Source organism: Meriones unguiculatus, chromosome 19 (genome assembly GCF_030254825.1).
Source record: "Meriones unguiculatus strain TT.TT164.6M chromosome 19, Bangor_MerUng_6.1, whole genome shotgun sequence".
In the NCBI taxonomy this organism is placed as follows: Eukaryota; Metazoa; Chordata; class Mammalia; order Rodentia; family Muridae; genus Meriones; species Meriones unguiculatus.
Window position 1 is genome coordinate 6,833,820 of NC_083366.1, and position 9,718 is coordinate 6,843,537.

Sequence of the window (9,718 nt, forward strand, 5' to 3'; positions counted from 1 at the left end):
TGGAAGACCCAAGATTGGGTCTTCAAATGATCATGGGAAAGGGGGAAATGAGAGACCAAAAAGATTAAAAATTAGCAGCTATTATTAAGGGCTCTCAGCTCCCGCCGCTTCGGAGGTGGGTGCTGTGTAGGCCCGAGCTGCAGCTTGTAATTTTCAATAAAAAGACCCTCATGTGCTGTGCAACGGAGTCGGTTCCTGGAGATCTTTTGGGGGCTCGCGAACTGGGTATAACAAGAGTAATTGCATTTGTAGAAAGGAAGTTAATAAAGCAGGGTGCAAAAAGCAAAAGCAGAAAGATGAGCAGAATTGGTGTGAGGAAGGAAAGAATCCATTTCCATATGGGGTTCTTGAAGGCCCAAGAGCTAGAGGCCTGGAGCTGTTCCCTTTGCTTTTGTAGATTTGTCTGGCATTGTTGGAGTTTGTCTTTTACTATACCGCAAGCTGGGGAGTTCCATGCCTTGGTGTTACAGGGTAAAAGCTGAAACCTTTTAGCTGAAGCCTAGTTACAATGGATATTCTTCTAAACTACATCTGGAATGTTGGGGAAATTTTTTCCCACCCAATTCTGATTGGTTGTTGCCAGGGGAATTATCTCTATTTTCTACCAAGTGTTTGTTCTGTGATATTTCCTGGAAGCTGTTGCTAGGAGAGTTTTCTGCCAAGTATACTTTCTGTGATTTTTCCTGGTGCTTGAGTTCAGCTGCTGGTCACAGGTGTGCACAAAATGGCTTCTTATCTCTAAATAGAGTCACCCAAGCTAACCTAAGCTCTTCAAGACAAAATGACAGGTTTGTATTATTTAGGAGGGGGGATGTCAGAGGCACTGACCTTCGATGGCAGAGCATTCTGGCAGAGTCAAACAGTTCCTGAGTGGAGAGTGAGGATTAAAATAATTAAAGCAAGTCACATCAATACAAGAAAGAAGTTCCTGGAATTGCCAAACTTGTTTTCTAAAACTGCTTCCCTATAGCAGATATGGTCCAAAGTCACACAAACAAGTTTTGAGGAACTTGCCGAAACTTCCTCTTTTTTTTGTCTCAAGGTGAAGGCCAGGATGAAAACTGTTTTTCAATAAATAACAAAGCAGCTTGACAAACAAGCAGCTCTCCACACTTAGAGGAGCGTTTAATCACCTTCTCTACCTCTCCCATCCCCAGGGATTGGGTGATATACCAGGTGGGATCCTGTAGATGAAAGACCACAGGGGAATGGTGCCTAGCAGCAGAGGGGTTTTGGACATCCCAGACTTGGGGATCCACTTGAGAGGCTGGTAAAGGAAGTGACATGTCACAATTGGTAGGTAGGGTAGCTAGGAGGAGGAGAGAGAACTCTGGAGAGCTCGGGGTCAGGCAAATGGGTGGAGTAAAGGAGATAGAGGCTCCCACTTTGGCTAAAAAGTCCCTTCCCAGCAAGGGAACTGGGCAAGTTGGCATCACTAAAAAGGAATCAGTCAAGGGAACACCCCTGAAAATACAATTAAGTGGTGGAGTCCGGCAAGGTTGGCAAAGCTGTCCTCCTATCCCAACAATAGGGGAACTAGAAGTAGAGGTTGGTCCCCAATACTGTCAGGACTAAGTGGCTCCAGTGTCCATAAGAAAGGAGATGGGCATCCCTGATACCATGATAATTACCTGTGGCTCTCTGCTAGTGATGGTAGTGGTCAGGTCAAGGAAACAGGGCACTTTCAGTCATCCATAGCCAGGCCTAGGATATCGGCTGGAGGGAGATCTAGGAGTGATGCCCCCCATATCATGGAAGAAATGGTTGCAGTCAACACCCCAGTGTCCTTCTTGGTGGCATTTTGGGCATGGCCCTGGTGCGTTGCAGTGGTTAGGATAAAACCAGGCCTAGTGACCTTGACCACATTTGAAACAGGGACCCTGTGGTCCTCATGCCTTAGGAGGCAAAGGAGTCTGGGTAGTGACTGAGGCTGGCCTTGGCCAGCATTTGGTATTTTTGCTTACAGGCTTTCTCATCTCTCCCATTGTACACCTTAAAGGCCAGCGCTAAGACTTCTGACTTCCACCTGTGGAGTCAGAGGTCCTCTCTCCAAGCAGTTAAGCTTAGCTATGACATCAGGGTAACTCTGGGAGAAAAAATAGGTCATCAGAAGTTCTCTACCCTCTGTACTTTCAGGGTCTAGATTAATATGTTGTAAGAGGGCCTTTGTAAAGCATTCTAGGAATTGAGATAGATTTTCATTCTTGTCCTGAATGACCTCCTGGAGCTTCTCATAATTAACACTTAAGGGCAGTCTTGTGGACACCAGCCAGGAGGCAGGTCATGAACTGATCTCTGGCTAAAATGCCTTCCAGGGTATTATAATCCTGTCGTGGATCCTGGTTGGGCACCACCTTAGCCCCCACCAGGTGTGCTGCATTTGTTTGATGAACCTCATCTGCATGTGTTCTATCCTGTTCCCAAACTCATCTGTGCTCCTCAGGTAATAGGCTATTGGTAAGAATCATATATATATCATGGAAGCTAAGACTATAATATTGAGTGAGATATTGAAATTCTTTAATGAAAGTAGAAGAATTAGAGGTATAGGATCCTAGTCTCTTCTACTTGAGAAGGGAACATGCACCCTAACTAAGCCATCCACACCGGCCACCTCCTGCAAGGGAAGAGTTGTAACTGGTTTATGCTGAGTAGAAGAAGGGGGCTTTGCTATAGAGAGAGAGCAGGTAGCAGGGGAGCTAATAGCTGTTGGTGGGGTGAAAGTGGATGCCAAAGTAGGATGACTTGGGGAGGGGGGTGAGGGTTCTGGAGAAGCCAAAGAGGAAGAGGAGGAAGCAGAAAAGGAGGGGAAGACACCAGAGGTTGAAAAGAAGCCAGAGGTTGAGAACGATGAGATGGAGGTTTATTTGCGGGGTCAAAGGTAGAGAACTCTTGAGGTTGAGACTTTATAGCTAGAAGAAGTTGGGTAGGAAAAGAGGAAGAACAAAGAGAAAGTTTAGAGTGGAGAAGAGAGAAAGCTTGAACATAAGATATACCTCCTTCCATTTACCAGATCGCTGACAGTAATTGAAAAAATCCCATAAAATATTGGGATTTAATGTGCTGTTACTTGGCCAATTTGAACCATTATCTAAGGAATACATAGGCCAAGTTTTATTGCAGAGGTGTATGAGCTAAGAGGCCTTTAACTCAGGCTCCATGTGTAGGGTTTTAAAATTCTGCAGAAGACATCCCAATGGGGATGCTGGAGGAACGGGCAAATGGGCAGCTCCTGTTAGGAGGGTAAGAGTCAGTGACCTGCCAGAGGCATCCCAAAGGCAAGGTTTGGCTCAGTAGAGTATGGCACTACTTGATCCCACAACTCCTCAGTGTTGTCCAGAGACCAAGGGCACAGCTCCGCATGGGAGACAGTTTACCCAGCGCTAGGATGTTCATAGGCGAGCATGAGGGGAGAAACCGTGCGTGCAGAGGGAAAAATCTCTCCCAGGGGAAAGAGGAAGCCCTAAAGGGAGGTCAGCAAAAATGGCCAACCGTAGCCAGTGAAGACCGTGGTTGGGGGTTCCTCCATTTCAAAGGGTAGTAGGAAGTTGCTGGATGCTTAATGGTCAGTTTTCCCCTAACAAGAGAGGCTTTATGCTGACCAGGAGGGGAACTCACCAATCCTGCCAGTGTTGCATGAAGCAGATATAGCGATCTGGTTCCTGGAAAGTGAGTTGCGGGCAGATTTGTAATGAAATAGATAGCTCCAGTGGGGTGCCGGTGCCAAAAAGCAACCACCACACCGAGTGGCTGCCGGAGACACTTATTCCTGGCCAAGCACACCAATATTAGGACTGTGAAACAAAGTTACACGGCTGATTCAGAAATCACACCACGTGACTGGTTCCACATGGGAGGTTTAAGGGAAGGGGGAAGGGGTCACAGAGGCCATCTCTGGGCAGGGCAGGAGAAAGAGGGGGGGGATCAAGAGAGAAAGGGAGAGAGGAGGGGCTGCGAGTTCTCTTATAAGGTGACCCAGATCATGCTCAGGTGGTCTGTAGGTAGCCTCACAGATGCCCGAGATCCTGTGGGGTGGGGTGGGAGCTGGCCGTAGAGAAGCTGGCTTACGGATCCCAACAGTGAGTTTCCAAAACATTCAAATCTGGTTGGGAAAGTTCCCTACTGAACTTTTTTTTTTGTGTTGTCTCAGTTACTGGTTATGAAATCCAGGGCTTCATGCTATGTAAGGTTCTACCACCAAGCCACATGCACAGTCATGGGTTCTTATGGTTCCCCACTGCATTCAGGCTAGATATCTGAACCTCTTGGTAAAGGGTACATGATTGTCTGTCTTTTCAGCCATTTGTCTTGTGTTTTTCACTGAACTCTGAACAGAACTACTATATTTCACTTATTCTGAACACTGTCAACTGCCAGATGCTTCGGTGCTTTGTAATGTAGAACAACATTTTGTTTGTTTGTTTGTTTGGTTGGTTGGTTTTTTGAGACAGTGTCTAAAACTCACTGGCTATCTAAAACTCACTCTGTAGACCAGGCTGGCCTCACAATCAGAGATCTGCCTGCCTCTGCCTGCCAAGTGCTGGGATTAAAGGCGTGAGCCACCACTGCCCAAGACAAAGTATTATAAATGTAAATCACATCCAACTTCAGGGATGGGAAAATGGAAACAAATATGGATTTCATATCTAAACATTGTTCTTACACAGGCTCAGTGGAACCAGATTTCCCTCCCTCCCTCTCGCTCTCTCTCTCTCTCTTTCTTCTGTCTCTATTGCACATACACACACACTCATACACTCACTATCTTCAGCAAAATTAAACATTAGACAAAATAAATCTATTGTACCCACCTCCTTTTGTTCTCACTTTTACTAAAAGTTTTACTAAAAGTCAGCTAAAGTTCAGAAGGAAGGTTGTTGGAGGCTTCGTTTTAAATTTTGACAGGGTTGTCGTTATCCTAATGCAAGCTCTTTCCCAGCTGGGGACCACGTGTGTTAACAGAGAGGAGACCTCTCTTCCCAGCATCCTCTGGCAGCTGCTTCCCACTTTCCCATAAGTGGAGAGTAACGTCTCCCATCCAAGCATCAACAAGGTTAATTCTTGAATAAATCAGAATTACTTTTTCTTGTGTTTTTCATCGTTTTTGTTTTTTATTTATCCTGGGGCACATGTTTGAAGGCCAGAGGACAGCTGTAGATGTGAGTCCTTGCTTTTAACCTTGCTTGAGACAGGTTCTGTTGTTTGCTCCTGTGTGACAGGTAGCCTGTGAGCTTCTGGGGATTTTCCTGTCTCTGCCTCCCATGTCACAGAAGAAGCACTGAGTTAGAGTTATGTGCTACTACACATAGCTTTACATGATTGTTGAGATTCAGACTTAGAACTTTACACTGCTGTAACAACAGCTTTACCCAATGATCTATCTCTTTAGCCCAGAACCATTCGGTCAATACAAACTACTTGTGGAGATTCCTGGAATCTCATGATCCACAGCAAAGTCATGTGGTGTAACCTCTGGCATTTTGCGTTCCTGAACTTAGTCTCATTCTGGATTTTTCCAGGCCACTGAAGACCTTGTATAGCCTCAATTTATCTTAGCAACAAGCAACCTTTGGGTTGTTTTCCATTGCTAGGATTTCCTGTGGTCCCCTGACTCCACAGACAGTGAAACGGCAGAGATGCTGCCCCTTGTCCCTGTCCAGGGATAACAGTTTAACATGAGATCCAGGAACAGCAAATGCCTTAGATCCATGTAGAAATGGCAGCGTATGTGGGTCTCTAGATCTTCTTTTCTATTTACAATGCAGACCCAGTTAGCTTAGTTCCTACCAGAGACATTTTCTTCTCTTCATCTTGATGACTCTCCAGACCAATGCCACCTCAGTCTCACTGTTTTCATTTCCCTGCTCTTATGTTTGTTGAATGCCCTGCAGAGTAAGCAATGGGATAAGTGAGTTGCTTAGGATGCCAACTGGAAGGATCTTTTTAGGGTAAGATTCTCTTTCTGCCTCATCCTACTTCTGGCCTTGCTACAAATGTTCCAGCCCTTGACACCAAGCGTTGGGCTCCACAGAGGCAGCTGGCACGCAGGAGAGCAGCCTGCAGATCATGGCATTTTCTGAAGCTATACTCAGAGAGTCTTGGATCTGACTGAGGCCTTGAGAGGACTATTCTTCTCATCAAGTCCATTCTTCTGCATGAAATCAGACCCACTTCTGAACTGACCTTGCAAATGTAACGCCTTGCTTTCCCTGAACAGAAACTGCCTGACCCAATTTCCGGCCATAAAATAGTGACAGCAGAGCTTCAGGTGAGGATTCTGCAACCTGGGAGTATGGCTGTTACCCTGACTGAGCTCTCTAGGATTTAGTTTGAATTCCAGAATTTGAGGACGCTGACTGTTCCTTCCCTGTCTATATCACATTGTGGTTTCTGAGTTTGTTTCCCAAACGGGATAGCATCATCAAACAAAGCACATCATGGACTGTCATTGGGGGCCTGAAGAAAGCCCAGTGTTATAACTGGTGTATGAAATGTGTCTGTATTAAAATCGCTAACACACATCCTAGCTTCACTGATGGGCTACAATTCTGAGGAGCTTCATCTGAGTGTTCTATAGTGAGGTAGTCCTGCTTGGAGGAAGGAGGACACTAGGGCAGCACCTTTCTGCCTGCTTACGAGGTAAGCATTTCTGCCCATCAGGCCCTTCTTCCATGATCTTCTGCCTCAACAGTTTCAGAAACCAGGAGATTGCCTATCATTGACAGTAGCCTCTGAAGCCATGGGCCCAAATAAACCTTTCCACTTTTTAAATTGCTCCTGTCGGGTATTTGTCACAGCTCGTGAAAAAAGTGATAAGCCCCCCCCCCAAACACACACACTGGGGTACTTCAGCTCTTCAGCTGCCATTCTCTCTGGCCAGTCCTGAGCAACAAGGCTTGGAGAGTGTGGTGGCCAGGCTCTGTAGCATGTTCAATAGAGAAGGCATCAAGCTGTATTCTAAAATTAATGATGATCTAATGAAGAGCTGAGCGTTGCCTTGCGTCTACTTAAGGTGCTGCACCGATGAGTCTGAGAGCTGGAAAAAGCTGATAGGAAGCTCCGGCAGAGCAGCGCCCGCGACTGTGAAATCAATCACGCAGCGTGTTTATATTGCAAAATGTAGAAAATAGATTATTTTAATTGCTAATTGTTCTCAAGACCCCTACCAAGATATTTTTTAAAACGTGGCCTAAATGTTCTCCTTGACAGGCACAGTGAAGGAATTACAGTCCATTCAGTCTCTGACACGCATGCTGATTGAAGTACAAAGAGGAGCAATCAGGGTTGTTCATTTTTTTCTTGTGGCTTTTAACATTTACAAAGAAAATGATTTCAAGGGGCATACCGTAGAAAGACACAGGTCTGTAAACAGTTACCAATCAGCCAAATACTCCCATCACTAGGAATACCCCTCTCCTCTCCTCTCTTACCAGCCCCTACACACCATAATCAGCATCTAAATGCAACATGAATTATTCTTTTGTTCATGACTGGGAAAGAAGAGGATGAAGGGTTAGACTGAAGGGCATCTAAGACACCAGGACCATGTCTGGTGTCTTCACAGACACACACCTATCAGCACAGAGCCCTAAGAGGAGGGTGCTCCAGGAGACAGGGATGGGGTGGCAAGAAGGGCCAGGAAGCAAGGTCCTGCCAAGGCCAATACCTTGGCCAGGCTACACCCCTCCTGCTCCTTAGAACTGGGCTGGAGAACTCAGCAAGTTTTAACGTGGGCAGAAGTCTCAAGACAGTGAAGAGATGATGGTAGACAGACACCAAAATGAGTTGTGGACCACTTATTTTTTTGTAGATTTCCTCACTTCTGGACTCTTAAACCTTGGTCTCCAGGAGGATTATTAGGGACACTGGAGGGGACGAGCAGAGAAAGAAGAGAAGATAAAAGAGGGAATAAATATGACCAAAGTATAGTATATGCATGTGTGAAAATGTCAAAATGAAACCTGTTACTTTCAGCAAGTAACATAGGCTACTAAAAATGCCATACCCTAGAATCTCAAAGCCCTATGGTAGTGTCTCATGAGACACTTTGGGATGTCACCTTGGAACAGACTAAGAATCTTGAGGTCACTGGTCATCATGGGAAATGGTAACACTGTCTAAGGCCCACACCAAAGCTAAGTCAGGCCGTAGCTACTGTAAAGCTATTGCGATGTTCTTAAAGACAAATACTTGTCACTCGAATGGATGATGGCTTCCAGCATGCCCGTGACCTACAGAAAGAACACCTGGGGAGCCTGCACACTGAGGGACCAGGGTCCTTGTCATAGAGTGCTTGCTGGGGCATGTCAAGCCTCCGTGGCCTAAGTGACAAGGAAAGCAGCTGTGTATTCCATGTTCCATTTCCTAAAGTATAAATAACCTTTTTGTTCCAGACTTAACTTCTGTCTTCTGTTCACTCTGAAACAGAATGCGCGCCGTTTCTGGTTCATTTTCTTGGCTAAGGCACAGCTTTAGAAATTCACAGTTAAACTTTACTATCACAGGTTTCCTTAACTCCACTGCCCAGAGAATCTGTGTGAGGTCTTCCCAGTGAGGAAGTACATACACGCTCTTTAGCTTTAACTATTTCACTACGGCCTAGAGTGGGCTGAGCGGAAAGCCAGGACGGAAAGAATATCTAGAGTAGATCAGCCTTTGGGTCTGTCTGTGCTCCATAGAGTTCTTCAGTAGTTCCCCTAGTAGAGGAATTTGGATGGTGATCTTGGAGCTCTCAGCTTCAATGAGGACAGAGGAAAATAAACCCCAGTTATTCTATAAACTACTCCATCAGTGGTATTTTGTTCCAGCAGAACACACAGACTAAGAAAGACAAAAACAAAACAGCCCAGTGGCAGTGAGTAAACCTAAGAGCTGAGCAAGTGTAGGGGGTTGGGTGAATGGAAGGGTATAAAAGAAAGGAGAAGTAAAACATTTTACAAAGCACAGAAACTAAGGAAACATGAACTAAAAAACAAACAGTTGAAAAATAATCCCACCAGGAAACATGGACTGTGCGTGCTGGAGGTGTGGCTCGGTGAGCAAGAGTGCTTGCTGCACATCATAAGGACATAACCTCAGACCTCTGCATCCGTATTAAAAGCTGTGTGTGGCTATACACACCCCCACAAGCTGGGTGCCATGGGGAGAGGCAGGAGGACCGGTCAGCGGGGCTTGTTGAATGCAAGCCTAGCTCTAGGTTCAGTGAGGCATTCTGCTTCAGAGGAACAAGGTGGAGATGCTGGAGCTGGACGCTCTGCACGCACATCTGAGCACATGATCAAACAAATACATATTCCCTCCCAACCCCACACACATACACAGGAAGGGTAAAAAGCATGTAACTTAAAGAAATAAACAGGGCAAATATGCACGTCAATATAAATTAATATTATAAATGTAAATTTATAAATTAATGTAAATATGAATTAATGTTACACATTAATAATAATGATAAAGTGTTATATGATGTGGTTGTTTGAGTGAAAATTGCCCCATTGACGTATAGAGAGTGGCACTATTTGAAAGATTTGGACTTGTGGCCTTGGGGGACTAGGTGTGATCTTCTTGGAGGCATAATTCCACCAAATCCATTCTGGGAAATCAGTGACTTTACCGGGCTTCCTTACAGAGCTTAAGTGAGAGGTTACCTGCAGAGGAGTGTGAGTTCTTCCTCTAAAAGGCTTCACCAGAGCATGTTTACCCAGCAGGGATGATGGAT